This window comes from Somniosus microcephalus, chromosome 7, assembly GCF_052327205.1.
Source record: "Somniosus microcephalus isolate GS21.2 chromosome 7, FLI_Smic_1.0, whole genome shotgun sequence".
Lineage (NCBI taxonomy): Eukaryota > Metazoa > Chordata > Chondrichthyes > Squaliformes > Somniosidae > Somniosus > Somniosus microcephalus.
Window position 1 is genome coordinate 275,559,987 of NC_140993.1, and position 17,213 is coordinate 275,577,199.

General features: G+C 43.3%; 1 protein-coding gene and 1 pseudogene across 9 annotated transcripts in view; both read right to left on the reverse strand.

The window, feature by feature from the left end:
- Positions 1-17,213, reverse strand: part of LOC147115349 (cAMP-regulated phosphoprotein 21-like) — a 789,554-nt gene that overhangs the window by 702,957 nt on the left and 69,384 nt on the right. The gene's annotated exons all lie outside the window — the stretch shown is intronic.
- On the reverse strand, positions 11,771-12,523 carry LOC147115350 (uncharacterized; annotated as a pseudogene).

The following is a 17,213-nucleotide window of genomic DNA, read 5'->3' on the forward strand; positions in this document are numbered from 1 at the left end:
TTAAGGAAACCGGCTGATGACACATCGTCATCAGACCCGCTTCCTTCAATTGGCTGGGCTTAACAAGCCCAACCAGGGCAAAGTCATGTCGGAGGCCAGATGGAGCCAGCAGTAGGACCGTGACCCGCCACAGATCCGCCGAGGTAGGGAAAATCGCGGCCCATATTTTTGCTGTGTCTCCCACAATGCATTTCCAGCATAAAATGCAGATACAGCTAAGCTTAGGATGCAAGTATGTTTATTTATTTGTTTATTCTTCCCTCGCCAAAACATTTTTTTTTTTTTTTTTTTAAAAGATATTTACATGATTATACAGGAAACTGTGTTATATCTGGCACCGACGGGACCCAGCTGTTGCCGATCTATCAAAACTCCATATCTGACAACAAACACTGTTGCTTAGCAACAGCTTGTAAACAGTTGGCCCGTACCTTGGAAGCGTCTCTGTAGCTTAGCAACAGCTTCAGAGAGACTTTCCAGAGCCTGACTGTTGGAAAAAAAAAAGCTAACAAAACAGCTCCTGATTTCTGCCGGTAGATCGAGGTTTCCGGACATACAACCTCCGGATAAACCAAAGTCTCCTGTAAAAGATATTTCCTCTCCCCCCTTAATTCCCTCAGTGGATTTGTAGTTCATGCTGAAGCTGTAGTAGTTTAGCACTGCGCACTAAGGCCTTTCCCACTGTCAATCTCCAATGTACAGGTACAAAAGCAAAATACTGCGGAAGCTGAAAATCTGAAATAAAATCAGAAAATGCTCAGCAGGTCAGGCAGCATCTGTGGAGAGAGAAACAGAGTTAATGCTTCAGGTCAATGACCTTTCATCAGAACTGGAAAAAATTAGAGATGTAACAGGTTTTAAGCAAGTAGAAGGGCAGGGAAAGGAGGGAGGGGAGGAAAGAACAAAAGGGAAGGTCTGTGATCGGGTGGAAGGCAGGAGAGATTAAATGACAAAAGGGATGATGGTGCGAGGCAAAAGGAGATGGTAATGGGACAAGTAAAGAAATAAAAGGTGGGTCTAGAGGAGGTGTAAATGGGAATATCAGAATCATCAACAGCTGCCATCCAAAAAAAAGGGGCAGAGGTTATGATCTGAAATTGTTGAACTTAAGGTTGAGTCTGGAACTCAGTGCCATTAAAATACTGCAAAACAGCACTATATTTAACAATCGCAGAACATATTACAGTACATGCTAAATCTGCTTTAGATTTGGAAAAATATTTTTAAAAATTGCAAATTCTAATTTATTTTATTATTTGAAACAGCCAAAGTTAAATAACTAATAGAAATGAGAAGTTATGATCAGAAAGTCCCTGGGCTTGATTCCCCCATCCAGGCTGTGAACCATTATGATTGAACGCAGCATCCCTAGGTTGAGAGAGGAGGGAAAGAAGGGCCAGGGTTACTACTGGAACGTTTGCAGGCATTAGGAAAGGGTTCACATGAAAGGAATGGCCTAATGGGTAAGGTACCAGGCTGCTACTGGAATCTATGTAACTATCCCAATAAGGAGTTAATGGGATAGCAAAATACTGCAGATGCTGGAAATCCGAAATAACAACAGAAAATGCTGGAAAAACTCAGCAGGTCAGGCAACATCCGTGGAGAGAAATTTGAGTTGACGTTTCGGGTCGAAACCCTTCTTCAAAACTGGAAAGAAAATAAAATAGATCGAAGGCAAGGCTGCGATCGAACAAAACTCAAATTTCTCTCCACGGATGTTGCCTGACCTGCTGAGTTTTTCCAGCATTTTCTGTTGTTATTAAGGAGTTAATGGCTTCAGGATGGGATGCATAAGGGAAGAAAAGAAAAACTTAGAATTAAAATCAGTGCAACTGAACGAGCAGAACACATTGATTGCACATTCTTGACATATACTGGTACATTCAGGTAAGGGGGCCCTGTTAGTGTGCAAGATATGTAATTATACAACTGCAAGAGACATATTAACACCTTAATATTTCTCAAATCAGAACCCAACTTCAAAACCTAAAACTTTCACATCCTCCAGTAAAATTTGACATAGATTAGTAATGCTGTTCTTAAAGTTTAGCACACATGAATGGGCAGATGGATAGAAGATTTCCCATTATCAAAATAGAGATGATGAGAATGTACACCGCCCACATCCCAAGAATTAATTATATGAATAGATTTTTAAAAATTCAGAGTTCTGCGTCTCCAAGGCCTGGGGAAGTGTATGACATACCCACGGAATGCAAAACATACCGAGGGGAAAATTTGACCTAGCAAAAAATTCAACCAATTAAAAACTAATTATCTAAAAAAAAGACTGCGTTATTAAAACTTTTCATTCACTAAAAGCAACTAAAAACTAGCAACCGTCACGAAAAAGCAACCAATCAAATCCCAGAAATTAGCTCCCACGCACCCAATTATATAGTTCTAAAAAAAGTCATCATAGCAAACACAGAAAAAATATATAAAAATCTCGCCAATGTTATCTTCGACTACTTAGAACGACTTTCAGCCACACAGCCCTTCCCTCTCTGTAATTAACTTATTTGTAAATAATTGTGAATTTTAGTCTGAATGCAATAATCTGGCAGTGGCCAATCATGGAATAGGGAAGAGAAGATGGGGAACATTCTACAAGGTCTCCAGTGGATTAAACAGGTTAAAAAGGCTAAAGGAATAATACCTGCAAGCACTAACATTGACTAAATTGAACCATTCAATAGGAATTGATTCCTGATTTAGCAGAGTGCAGTCATTTAGGTTTAGAGTATATAAGCTGGGATAGCAGTCATACCGAGATCCGATATAGAATCTTGATGACAGAAATTTGGATTGGCTCAGTGGCCTTTTCTCTACGCTACGTTAGTAAAAATAAATTGTGTATTTTGTTGCCCAAGCAAAAGAATGGTGGTGTTAGCGAGTGGAAAACTTTCCATTTGATCATCCATTGTCAACAAAGCATCGCTCAGTACATCTTTTGTGGCATTTTTTCCACAACAAGTATATATCTTCTCCGAGTGAAAGTGCCAATTTACTGTCAATTAATGTAAAGCTAAGGAGAGTTTTGGGCTGAGCAATGGGAAGAGAATTTTTTCAGGAAAGGAAAGCACTTGCATTGATATTGCACTTTTCACCACCTCATGACATCCCAAAGCACTTTACAGCCAATTAAGTACTTTGAAGTGTAGTCACTTTTGTAATGTTGGAAAATGCAGCAGTCAAGTTAGACATGGCAATTGTCCCAGCATCCATGGCTTTTTGGGGGAAGAGAGTTCCAGATTTCCATCTACCCTATGAAGTGAACCAATTCTTCGGTTTTGTTTTTACTTTGCTCTTGGGGCGTGGATGACTGCCAAAGCTGCATTTATTGCCCTCCTAGTGGCCTAGATCAGCCAATACCACTTCTTTGAGTGATTGGTTGTACAATAGAGTGGCTTGCTAGGCCACTTCAAAGAGCATAATGTCCACGGGAGACAGAAGTGGGCCAGACCAGGGTTAGTGGTTTCCTGAAGGACATTAGTGAACCCGTTGGGTTTTTACTACAACTTGCCAACCCACAAATGACTAGATTTATTGAATTTAATTTCACAATTTGCCATGGTGGGATTTGAACACTCAGCCTCAATGTTACAAGTCCATTGCAATAACCACGACACTGCTCTCGCCACCTATTACTGAAGGATATAGTTCCGTTATTCATTCCACACATACTGTAATTGTGTATCACTACATTGGTAAGATTTCCATGTTTTCCTTAAGAAAACTGTCGGATACAAATATTTGAAATAGTTTGAAACGTTCGCTGGAAAATTCATGGTGTCATAAAATACAAATAATGCTACAGTACTATTACCAAAAGATTACTTTCATTTTATTGGCTATTACCTACTGAAACATTTCAAAGATTGGATAATTAACATCAAAGTGGATGGCCACAGGAGGATATGCAAATATTTCCATTTAGATAAAATAGATAGAACTGCACTTTAAAAGAACAATTAGGCTAATGCTTATTAAATCAGTGGTACATTCTAGCATATGCTGTGTGGATTTCACTGCTTCAACAGTCCTTATAAACTCATAGAGAAATATTAGTCCACGGAACTGCTTTATCTTAGTTATCTAAAGTAAATGCTTCCAGTGTTACTTTTTGGATTAGCACTGTTACTGCCACTCTAAGTCATATTTTAAATATTCTTGATGCGTGGTTCTATAGGTTAAATCTTCCTGTGAAATACATGAAGTGTCAACGTGCATACAAGTGACCTGAACCACTAGGAAGAGTTGATGTGGCGAGAGGGACAATACCGTGCACTAGCCTCACCCGACAGCCCAATGAGTAAATTGTGGCTGCGCAGTGTGGAACGGAGCATGCGACACCAGGAAGATCCTAGGGTCAAGCCCAAGTCGGAGCTGAATTTGCTGATGTCAACCGGAGTGGCAGCAGGAGCACTAGAAGTGCGCAGGTGTGGGCATCGGGTAAGGAGAGGATCGGGCTCTGCTGCGATGCCTCCACAGTCTAATGACCTGTTGATATTCTCCGTTTAGAAAAGTATTTATATAGCACCTTTCATGACCTCAGGACACCCCAAAGTGCTTTACAGGTACTTTTGAAGTGTAGTCACTGTTGTAATGTAGGAAAATGCGGCAGCCAATTTGCACAGAGCATGGTTCCAACAGCAAAGTGATAATGACATAATAATCTGTTTTTAGGTGTTGGTTGTGGTATAAATATAGACCAGGACACTGGGAAGAACTCCCCTGCTCTTCTTCGAATAGTGCCATGGGAACTTTTACATCCATGAGGGGGAAGATGGGGTCTTAGGATAACGTCTCATCCAAAAAATGGCACCTCCAACAGTGCAGCACTCCAAAGTACTGTACTAAAGAGTGGGACTTGAACCCGCATCTTTTGACTCAGAGTAGAGAGTACTACCACTGAACCAAGACTGAAAAGTGGCCACTCAGGCAGAGGTACCAGCCTGCACACCAGTAGGAGACAGCTGCTTATGGGTAAGCAAATTGGTGAGGTTGAGGGCAGCCATCGGCACCGCTGAATGTGGAATTTGCTGTCATAAAGCAGAGTCCATACATTATTTTAAAAGAGAATTTAACAGTTGCTTTAAAAAAAAAAGCAATATTAAAAGGGCATGAGAAGAGTGGCAGTGTGCGATTACAGTAAGAGGCCCATGGAGGAAAACACTGCTTGGAATTCAAATTCTCTAGATTATTAGTCCAGGCCTCTGGATTAGAAGTCCAATAACATGACCACTACACGACCACACACAGACACGAGTTTTATTCCATTTTCTTGCCATACCAAATTTCCACTATCCAGCACAATGAGTACATTAAAGAATGTGTATGCACTTGAATTTTACAACAAAAGCTTTATTATTTACAGCAATTAGTAACTAGCCTACAAACTTTTCCATGCCAAACATCAACTCCGGCCATCTTATATTTTCCTTCATCTACATAAAATGAGAATAAATTGGGAAATGTTCCATGGCATTTTTTATGCAATACCTGCTTTCTGCTTGAAAATCCTAATCAAAAGCAGAAAAAACCAACATTTGAAACAGTAATAGTTTTTTCCCCAAAACCAAACTCAATTTAAATTATTCCAACAATACAGAATCATGAGACAAAACTTTCAATAACACAGACAATGAAGTGGGCGGGTTACTGTGAACAATTAACAAGGCCCAATCTGTAATATTCAAACATGGTGACGTAGCCACTTTGTAATTAGAAACACCAACCAATGATACAGAATAATAGCTTGGGCAAGCAATTTCTTGCATCAGTAATACATAGCAAACAAAGTCCCGTAAGAATAATGCACCAAGCTCAGACTTTAAAACAGACGCATAGCAATTACAGGTACTTAAAAGGCCTTTTTTGCCAACTTTACTGTTACAGTGCAAATTGACATGTATAAGCAGCACCATTCATTAGCAATGACTACTACAATCATATACAGTGCTACAATAGGTCTAAAATCTCAGGTTTTAAATTGGATGCTGGAAAAGAAGTTCAGTTACCACTGTAATGTTTTTCCACCATTAGACGCACACTTAAAAAAAAGTTCTCATGCAAAGAATTTTAAGAACCCTCAAACATGCACTACAGTTTCTATGGAAACCATTTATAATGTTTAGACATACTCACATATATAAAAAGATAATAATAGTAACACCCCTACCTCCTCAAAAGGAAAAAAATACTGAAACAAAAAAATACTGAAGTGAACCCTGACATTGAAATGAGAATAAAGCAAAAATTCACAGAAAAATAGAAGATTTTGAACTGCAATGACTCGCATTGATGCAGTGTTTTTAACACAGAAAAAAGCCTCAAGGCGGGTCACAGAGGCGTAATGAAAAACAGACGCCAAGCCAAAGATGGAAAGAGTTAGAGGGGCGATCAAAAGCTTGGTCAAAGAGGTAGGTTTTGAGGAAAGTCTTAAAGGAGGAAAGGGAGCTCGAGAGGAGAGAGGTTTAGGGAGTGGGCTTAAGTGGCTGAAGGCACGGCTGCCAATGGTGGGGGTAAAAGGGGTTTGGGGGGGGGGGGGGGAGGTGAACAAGAAACTAGAGTCAGAGAAAGAGAGTGGGGGGGTGCGGGGAGGGAGAAGAGTTATAATTCTACAGGAAGTTACAAAAGATAGAAGAGTCAAGACCATGTTGGGAAACTAATATAAATTACAAAAGTGAAGTACAACCAAGCATTATATCAACTAAAAGGAAACAAAATGGCCAATAAAACAAATGGTAAAAGCCCTTTCCACAGGAGAAATTACTGCAAATTATACTATAGGGCTGATTTTCCAAATGCATGGTACTGGCAAGGAGCCACCCTCACTGGCAAAACATATCAAAAGGTCAGCCCCACAGGTCATGATGAGACGCCCAGAGTTTGTGCTAGTATAGCTCTTTCAAAGAGCCAGCACAAGCACGATGGGCCGAATGGCCTCCTTCTGTGCTGTACAATTCTATGATTCTATAGCATGGAAGAAGCAGACTCCATCTGAAGCAGTGCTTTTTTTTTTTTTTTTAACGCTCATGGTTACTCTATGTGCACTCTCGGGTATGGGAGGTAGTGTTAGGACAATCAAGTAGGAAACAAGGTCAATTACTCCTGAATTAGACAGCAAAATAATGTCATTTTATCTAGATTTAGAGCCAAGGGCAGGTACAGTATAGTCCACATCTTTCCACACCTTGCTTCGAATAAGTAACAACTCAAAGATAGCTGATAGGTAGTGAAGTGCTCATTGGACAAGACGCAATGCTTTCAACTACACCTTAAAACTCAGCAAACCTATTCCCAAATCGCTAACTGTGTTTCACAATAGCATAGGTAACTCTGTACAGCAAGGAATAGTTCTGCAGGGTGATGGTTAAGGAATGAGAAGTCTGAAACAGAGGAATGATTGCAATTGCTTTCCTCTGTGAGTAACCAGAGGCAGTCAGTACATTCATGGCACCATGCTACAAGGCTCTTCATTGGTGAAGCTGATCATAGTAGTGGATTGTAATGAATGGCCTCACCGGCATTCTTTTCAAATGGCAAACCCTCATTTTGACTTAAAACCACAACAGATTTCAATGTATGCCACTCTTAAAAAATATAAACACAGAGACATGGGTTGTAATATAATTCTTGACCATCAAACTATCACTCCTAACAACCCCACTGTTGGCAGCTCTGAACCCACCTGTCCTTTAACAGTCACATCAAGTCACTCAGTTTTGTCCCCTTCTATACAAAGTGGAGTACAGTATAGCCCACATCTTTCCACACCTTGCTTCGGAATAAGCAACAGCTCAAAGTTAGCTGATAGGTAGTGAAATGTTCAGATTCACACCAATCCACGGAGCTGCTCGAAATGTTACAGGTCTTCCGCAATTTGAATGGGAGAGAAGAGCTTAAGAAACCTGAAAAAGGCTAATTGTTAAAAAAAAATGTGCACTCTCGGGTATGGGAGGTAGTGCTAGGACAATCAAATAGAAAACATGGTCAATTACTCCTCCATTGGATACCAAAATAATGTCATTTTATCCAGCGGGTAATCCAAAAAATTCAGGAAGTACAGCAAGGGCAACAGAATTGCACTAAATTTAAAATACACTGGAAGGTGTGCTCAGATTGCATTTTGTTGGTAAACTACAGGCTTTCCTAAAAATTGTCGAACCACTTGTATCTTCTGCAATAACGTCTAGGAAATGCACTCCTAGACATTCTAACTCCATCATTCACTAAGAATTGAAACCGCTTTAACCTTTACATGTATATTTTCCACCAATTAGAAAAAATATAATACTTACAGTGTAAGGTGAGTAGAGGAGGAAGGCCACCTGGCTTATCTTTCCATAGAAAGCTAGAATCCTCCCAAAAGCAACATCTAACAATGCTCTGGATCACTCGGGATTCTTCTGCCCCCACTACCATTCCAGGTGTTAATCACTGTGTGAAGAAGTGCTTCCTGATATCAGTTTGTATTTATATTCCTTTGTCTTGCATTGTGGTTTAATTTAAAATAGTGCTCCAGATTAACCTTTTCCATTCCATGTACTAGCTCAATAAGATGCTCTCTCATCTGCCTCCTGGCCAAACTGAAGAGTGAGTATTTCTAGCATATTCGCAGAACTCCCACTAGGGATCAGCCTCCTGGCCCTTCTCTGCCTTCATGGCTTGGATGGTTCCCTTGGGAGCTGAAAACAGTACTAAAATGTATGGCTTGAACAGATCACTGTACAGTTTATGAAATAACAACAGAAAACGCTGGAAATACTCAGCAGGCCAGGCAGCATCCGTGGAGAGAGAAACAGAGTTAACGTTTCAGGTCTGGGACCTTTCATCAGAACTGGAAAAAGCTGGAGATGTAACAGATATTAAGCAGGTGCAGAGACCGGGGGGGGGGGGGGGGGGGGGCGGCGTTAGGAGGGGAGCATCCGGGTGCAATGTCCAAACTCTAAAATAAAACTAATGTAAAAACAAACTAGAAACTGCACAGCAGCATGATCAGGTCAGCTGCTAAAAGAGGAAGATAGGTTATCAGACAGTTTGATAAAGGGTTAACATTTTGGGCATAACCCATCTGTCTATTTTAGATGCTGATCAATCGACTCTGCCTTTTCAGCATTGTCAGTTCTTAATATCAGATTTGCAGCATTCCCAAAGTTTCCTTTTATCTCTACTAAATGTAAAACTAACTCACAGTATTGTGAAAACTTAGAAACCCATATATTCAGTTAACTGGATCTTTTTGAACAAGCATATTTGGCCAAAGTACCAAAGGGGCGATTTTATGAAATTCTGCTCCCGGCAGGGAGCCTCATGCACTGGTGCACACATCAGAATATCGTTGACATACTTCCCAAGATTTTCCGTCCATTACAATTAATGAAGAGAAAATCATGGGAAGTACATTTCCCGATACGTGTTCCAAAACGGAAAGTTCCTCACCAGGAGGATGCATTAATGAGATCGGCCTTCTAGACTGAACAGCTACTTTATATCCTAAGGGAAGGAAACAGATCCTTATAAGTACTGCACTTCAGCTTTGTAAACTTCTCATACATTCTGCTAATACAGTTGAATTATTAGAACAAAGTAATACTAATAGTTCTTCAGAAATAATATATTGATCTGTTCAATTCAGTTAAGACTACCACTAACCGCAGCCTATTAACCACAAAGATTGAAATTAACTGCATTAAACAAGAGTGAACTACATAGTTTTCTGCATCACTTCACTTTTTAAACCAACTTTAAGGCACTTGGATGCACAGTATGAAGAGAATAAGCCAAAGTTAAACATTCAGTGCAGAGCAACCCTACTACAAGGAACTGTAATATATGCTACAAAAGTAGGCAGACTGCAAGGGGGGAGAAACTGGGCTCTGCAGCGCCTATTTGTTAGGCACTAGGCAGCATCCAAATGATGGAAAAATGGGGTCCGAGACGCACGCGCACACATCTGACAGCATGTGCGCTGGACACCGTCTTGGTAAAGGGGTCTGCACACGCACACCTAACGAACACCAGCAGTAGGCAGATTATGTCAGTGTGCAACACTGATTTGGCACCATTATTTTCGAACACCACACACCAGCCTATGCCATGTCTTAGACTCGCACAGCTGAACACGGTGTTAAATGGCATGCAAGCCCCACACCAGCGCTACGTAATGGGATCATGAATTACTTACAGATACTGGATTATTTCTTCTGGCTGCTCGTGAAATTGTACATGTTTTTGAGCTTTTCTATACCTGCCTAAAGTTTGAATAGTCTACAGGGAGTGATCTGGCTGATGCTAAAGTACTTCTCTGTTCATTTAAAAGCTTGTACTGAAACGAGTTGCTTCCAGACATGGGTGGCCTGTTAGGCCTTCCTCTTAGAATTGAGCATGACTGGGAGAATGAAGAGAGGCCACCCAGCAGCTTGTCCAGCTCTGCAGGAGGAGGGGGGGGGGGGGAGAAGGGCTCTCAGCAGGAGACCATATCTACCGAATGTCTTTAGGGAACAATTCTCTTACCTCAACTTCAGCGGTGACCAATGCTTGAAATATCTTCGCTTCACTTAAGAGGTCGTGACTGAAATCTGCCAACTGCTGCAGCCACAATGCCAACCTCAAAGCAGGGCAGGGACAGCATCACCTGTGGCTGTCAAGGTGACCCTGGCTCTTAATTTTTATGCATCTGGTTTCTTCCAGGCTACTGCTGGATCTATAAGCAATATCTTGCATTTTTCAGTACACTGCTGCATAAGGGAGGTCACTGAGGCCCTCTATACAGAGAGACAGCTTCATCTTATTCCCACTTGCCAGAAACAAGCAGGCGGAGTGAGCACGATGGTTTGCATGGATTGTAGCTTTCCCCATGGTGCAGGGCGCCATTGACTGCACGCACATTACTTTGCGGCGCCTCATCTGAACTCGGCCATTTTCATGAACTGAAAGGGATTCCACTCCTTCAATGTGCAGCTGGTGTACGACCACAGACAGCACATCATGCAGGTCAATGCCCGTTATCCTGGCAGTAGTCACGATTCCATCATTCTGTGGCAGTCCGCTGTGCCACCTGTATTTGAAACACTACAGCAAGTCAAAGGCTGGCTACTGGGCGACAAGGGTTATCCACTCATGACATGGCTCATGACCCACGCACACGTTCACAGCAGGCATACAATGAGAGCCATGCTGCCACAAGGAACATTATAGAGCACAACACTGGTGTCGTCAAGCAACGCTTCCGCTGACTGGACCACTCTGGAGGAGCCCTGCAGCACTCAGCTGAGCGGTATCAAGATTGGAGATAGTATGCTGCATGCTGCACAACCTGGCCATTGAGGGAACAGCCCTTGCCACCATCTATCAGGCAAGATGCTGAGGAGCAGGAGGAGGAAGTACAATAGCCAGTGGAGGAACAGAAAGAGGAAGAGGCTACAACGTAGACAACCCCTTTCTGACCGGGCTCTACATGATGAAATAATTAATGAGCGATACCAGTAACCTCAACCACACCTCCCCATTCCCCATCCACACCTCCCCATTCCCCAACCACACCTCCCCATTCCCCAACCACACCTCCCCATTCCCCAATCACACCTCCCCATTCCCCAACCACACCTCCCCATTCACCAACAGTCCCACACATCTTACCTTTCCTCTACCACTGGCCATCGCATCATCCTCTTTCCAACAACAATAAAATAAAAACCACCAGAAAATGCACATTCCAATCCCATTTTATGACTTCAATCATGACATAATTCATACAAAACTAAACACCCTTATGTATTCCCTTAGTGCCCATCTTCCATGTGCCTTTGCCTCTTCTAGTGCTCCTATAAGGTGCTTCCCCAGTGGCTGCAACATGGCTGGTGGAAGGCTGCTGACCTTCAACTGAGGAGACTGTAGATGGCCTTGGAGGGTGAATTCAAACAGCTCTGGGCCTAGACGACCCGCCTTCAGACTGCATCACCTCGACTTGGGTGGCAGCAGTCTGGGCTGGCTGACTGACAGGCAACAGCAAGGGCACTGGCGGAGTGGCAGGGGTGGGAGTATGAATGCTGTCATCCTGAGAGAGGAAAGCAAGTTCGTGCTCCATCAAGCCGCTGCCACTCTCCCGTGGCGGCGTCTCAGCAATCCTATTGACCTGTTGGAAAACAGATTGATAGACTGCTGTGATGCCCTGGAAGCCCCTTTGAACAGTGGTATCCAGAGTCATGATGGCAGCAGTCTGAGCTTGCAAGACAGCAGTCTGAGCTTTCAGTGCAGCACTCAAACCTTTGATGGAAGCTGTTGGTGCTGCAATGGAAGCTGTGGCGTCGGCCATCAGACGCTGCATCATTGTGGGTTTCACAGATGTGCTGATGGAGGTGATCACCTGTTCCATGCTGGAAATACTGGGCCCAAAGGTCTGCGCAAAGCCCTGTACCAAGTTGTTACTGGACTCCTCCATGCTGTTTGACATTGAGTGCAGGCTTTCTGGCAAGCTTTCCAGTGCACTAAGCATTTGGTTATGTACATCCATCAGCTTTCTTCTGTAGCCTGGCCCATTGAAGTCCTCGTCTGATTCCTATGTAGCAGAACTAGTGTGCGACCTCTCCCTCCAGTGAACTAGCACCTGCACACTTGCACCCAGTGTCTCACCATATGCAAATCCCTCCTCTATCCTTACCTCTAAAATATCGGCAGTGTCAGTATCTGAGCTGATAGCTGCGACTGTGAGTGACAGTGTCTCTTCATCTTCACTGTCTTCTTCCTCTTCCTCCACTTACTAGGAAGGCTCCAGTTCTTGGGTATCTGAAATGAAAAAGGGACACAGGTTGGGTTGTGGTGAGGGGAGAGGAGAAAGTAAGAAGTGCATGTTTACACCATCTACAGCTTCTAAGTCAGAAGAGATTGCTGGATGAGGGAGAAGTGGGAAGAGAGAAGGAAGATTAGGTATGCAGATACCTTCATCTTCGATCACTTCTGCTCCGCCAGTGGCCACAGCCTCAGTGACGCCCCTTCCCATGATTGCCACCACTGTCTCCTCCATGGGGATTAAAACATGCAGGTGTGCTTATCCTCATGCGCCACCTTCTTCTGCAAGAAAGAGGGAAGTGTGTCAGTGAGTATCCTGCGATAATGTTTGGGTGATGTGACCGTCATGGTGAATAGCTGCCAGTGTGTGTGAGCTGCGAGTTGTGGGTGTGAGGCTTGCAACAGTGACAAGTGTGCGAGGGTGAGGTAAAGCATATGAATTGAAGGGTTGAGTACTGATTGATAGGGATTGTTGGTAAATGAGTGATGGGGGTGCAGTGAATTGAGCAGTGGATGAGGCTGGTTAGTAGGATATGCCATTTGAAGATGAACTCACTCACCTGGACAACTCGTGTGAGATCGTTAAACTTCTTCCTGCACTGCATCCGTGTTCTTGGAGCAACACTCCTGGCATTGACCTCCGTCACTACTTGTTCCCACTGCCTCCTGAGCACCTGTCTGGAGGGCCTCCTACCCACCCACCCCCCCACTGCGGATACAAGACAACTCTCTCTCTTTCCACCTCTTCCACCAAGACCTCCAGTGCAGTGTGTGAAAACCTTGGTGCTCACTCTCTCGCATGTTCAGCCATTCCCCAAAGTATCACAGCACAGAATCAGTTTTCAAATTACTCCCACGACTTCTTGCAGCTGCAATGCCCCTCCTCTTTAGGAGGTGCAGACAGCGTTAGCCACCCAAAATATCGGGCCCCCTGCTGATGTGTGCCGCCAATGAACAGCACGGGGAGCGCTGGCCGCACGCAGCAATCCTGTAAAATATTAATCATCAAGACTTAGTTGATGCAATTTATATTAGGCAATTAGTTAAAATGAAGTTTTACAAATCCAGATATCAACTCATGGCCATAGCTAAAGATGGATTGGGATGGGAGCATTACTGTGTATGGAACTGGGGCCTGGTAAAACTGAAATCACTCCCTTTTCAAGATCATTTCATCTTCATTCTTTTGTTGCAACAGCCATTTTTCTAACTTGAAGATCACCCACTTTTTAGCTTGTTTATCCAATGAATGGCAATATTGCCTCCATGACTAACTCCCTCTGCTGGATCTAGATGCAAGTACATAATATAATCTCAAACATTACACGAGTAACGAATCGCCAACCTTGTCTGTGGTATCCTTGCTGCTAGGTCACTGTAACGTAGTAGCAATCTCTAGTATGGTTCCTTCAAAAAGCGGCAACTCCGAAGCTCTCAATAAACTCAACCAAACAGAAACTTCATACATAAACAAGCAGCCATCTGTAAGAAAGCTTCACAATACTTAGTCGACAATGCAGGGAGCATTAATAAGAGTACAAAAAGTGGTCTTATCTTGGTTTTGATTGGAGGCAGGAGAAAGGGGGAAGCAACTGCCTAAAATTTAAAGAGGATTTCATATTTATTCCTTTTTGAAACCAAAGAGCTTGGAGCTCCTTCAACTCACAGCAATCTCATGCCATGAAAGCATTGCAGGAGACATAGTTCTAGAATGACTATGAGTAATCACCAGTTTATGTTCTCTAGAGGGTGGTGAAATTACAAATTGTTTTCTGGGACTCAGAACAAAAGCCATGTCGGGCAGAACACCTGCATGAGGTTGAAATCAGATGATTGTTTTTTTATAAAACAGTAAATTTCTGAATTATGAAAATCTTAAATTAATCACCATAAAATATTTAAATTAATGCAGATGAGTCATCCAAATGATCCATTCTGGGACATGCAATATGTCAAACAGCAATGTCTAATCTAAAAAAAAATCATCATATCTATTTTGAGGGAATGTTTCCCACTTTTAGAAACCGGGCCTTTTTATCTGAAAAAAACTGCGCTGAATAGAAATAGCAATTGCTTCAGTATTTCACTGGGTGAGTTTGTTCTAAAGGATTTTTTTAGCTTTATGAGCAGACAACCGGCCAAAGGGGACTTAATTCCAACGACGCTCATTTTGCACCTCTCAAGTGACAACAGTTATTGAACTTGTCTCGTAATGGTCAAGGGCATCAGCTCAGAGAGCAGGAAACCATAGCAAGTATCAGCTCAGAGAGCAGGAAACCATAGCAAGTATCAGCTCAGAGAGCAGGAAACCATAGCAAGTATCAGCTCAGAGAGCAGGAAACCATAGCAAGTATCAGCTCAGAGAGCAGGAAACCATAGCAAATTAAGAGCTGTGAATTGGTACAACCTGATTCACTGATACCACCATTTGGCACCAGAACCAAAGTATTGTGAGTGTACTCAATTCCAAATCTTGCATCAGAAACAAAGCGTAAACTACCTTTCAGGTTCTGAAAATGATGTGCATTCTGCGCTTGGGTAATTTGTATTGAAAATATTTGCAAATAAATATCTTGGTTATTTTGGCCTTCTTTGTAATGATTTAAACAACCAAATGGTGAGCTTTTCCATTCCCATGAGCGAGATGTAAATATACAGTTAGCAGTGCATCAGAGCTTTTAAACAGCTTACTGCGCATATGCTTAAAGTGCCTGCGGGCAAGGCTGCTCGGCTCATTAAGATGTCGTTGAAAGCAAAGCAGGAAAATAGGAACAGGAGAAGACCATTCAATCCCTTGAGCCGATTCCACCGTTCAATTATAGCATGGCTGATTTGTATCTTAACTCCATCTACCCGCCTTGGTCTGTAACCCTTAATACCCTTGCCTAACAAAAAACTATTAATCTCAGTTTTGAAATTTTCAATTGACCCCCACCCTCAACAGCTTTATGGAGGAGAGTTCCAGATTTCCAGTACTCTGTGAAGAAGTGCTTTCTGACATCATCCAAGCAATACAAGCCTAGTCTATGCAACCTGTCTTCATAATGTAACCCTTTCAGCCCCAGTATCATTCTGGTGAATCTTCAAGGCCAATATATCCTTCTTGAGGTGCATTGCCCAGAACTGAGCGCAGTGTCCAGATGGGATCTGACCAGAGCTCTGTATAACTGTAGCATAACTCCCAGTCCCACCTGTAGTGTATGTACTTTGCAGAAGGAACTATATTCTGCAGCCCCTGTATACTGCAGTACCAGTAGTGACCACCCCTGTATATAAGCCTGTGAAGTAACTTTGCATAGTAGTTCCAGTTTCGTCTCCACTCAGTAAACACCTGTTGTAACCAGCTCCTGCAGTCCATGTCTCAATTACACACGGACATAATACTGGCGACGAACAGATCCGAACTTACCTACAGTCTGCACCACCTCATGGGGATCCATCCCTGAAGCGAAGTTGTCAGAGGTCGAGGCCAGAAGGAAGAAGGAACGAAAAAAAAAAAAAACGATCAGAAGAAACGAGCGTCGACCGAGGGCAACCGCCTCTGATTCATTGGATTTGAAGATTGCAGGAGAGGCTGTCGAGAGCGGGGCTTGGTTATCCTGTCTATGGTGTTCCAGCTAAATCGGGCTGGTGGTAGGTAGTACACTGATCCTTCCTGGGCTGCAGCGGGCTAGAGCTCGATCGGGTGGCTTTTCAACGGGGCCGAGCAGCGTTGTCGGAAAGAGGAGCGAGAGAGAGAGAGAGGGTGGAGCACACAGGGCGCGGCCGGTGCTACGAAGCCGGGCAGCGTACAGACCCGAGAAGAGGGAGGAAAGTGTCCCGTAGGGTTTGCTCTGACGACGGGAAAATAAAAGAAATTAGAAGCGCAGAAAGCCGCGAGGAGCTAGAGTTTTCCACGGGGACCGCGGAGAGCGGCGGTAGCAGCAGCGCAGGGGGGAATTGCGCGAAGATCATAGGGCGTCGCCATCAAGGCATAAAAACGCCAGCAACAGCGCTAGCAGCAGTGGAGAAGACAGAAAGCGCGGGAGGCACCATCTTAATCCAGCGGGGAAGAAGGCAAAGCGCGGGAGGCGCCATTTTGTTAAATCGGGGAAGAAGGCAAAGCGCGGGAGGCGCCATCTTAGATTTCCAAGGTGCCGAAGACTGGCAATATCACTGCCTTCGATAATGCAATAGAAGACTGGACCACATATGTGGAAAGAGTCGAAGTATATTGCAAGGCAAACGAAGTAGCCGATGAGAAAAAGGCATCGGTACTACTAAACTTAATGGGCGCAAGAACGTACGGCCTATTGCGGAACCTGATCACTCCAGCCAAACCGATGGCGAAGAGTTTTAACGAAATTGTTGATATCCTACAGGAACACCGAAATCCTACACCGCTGCTGATAGCAGACAGATTTAAATTCCACAGG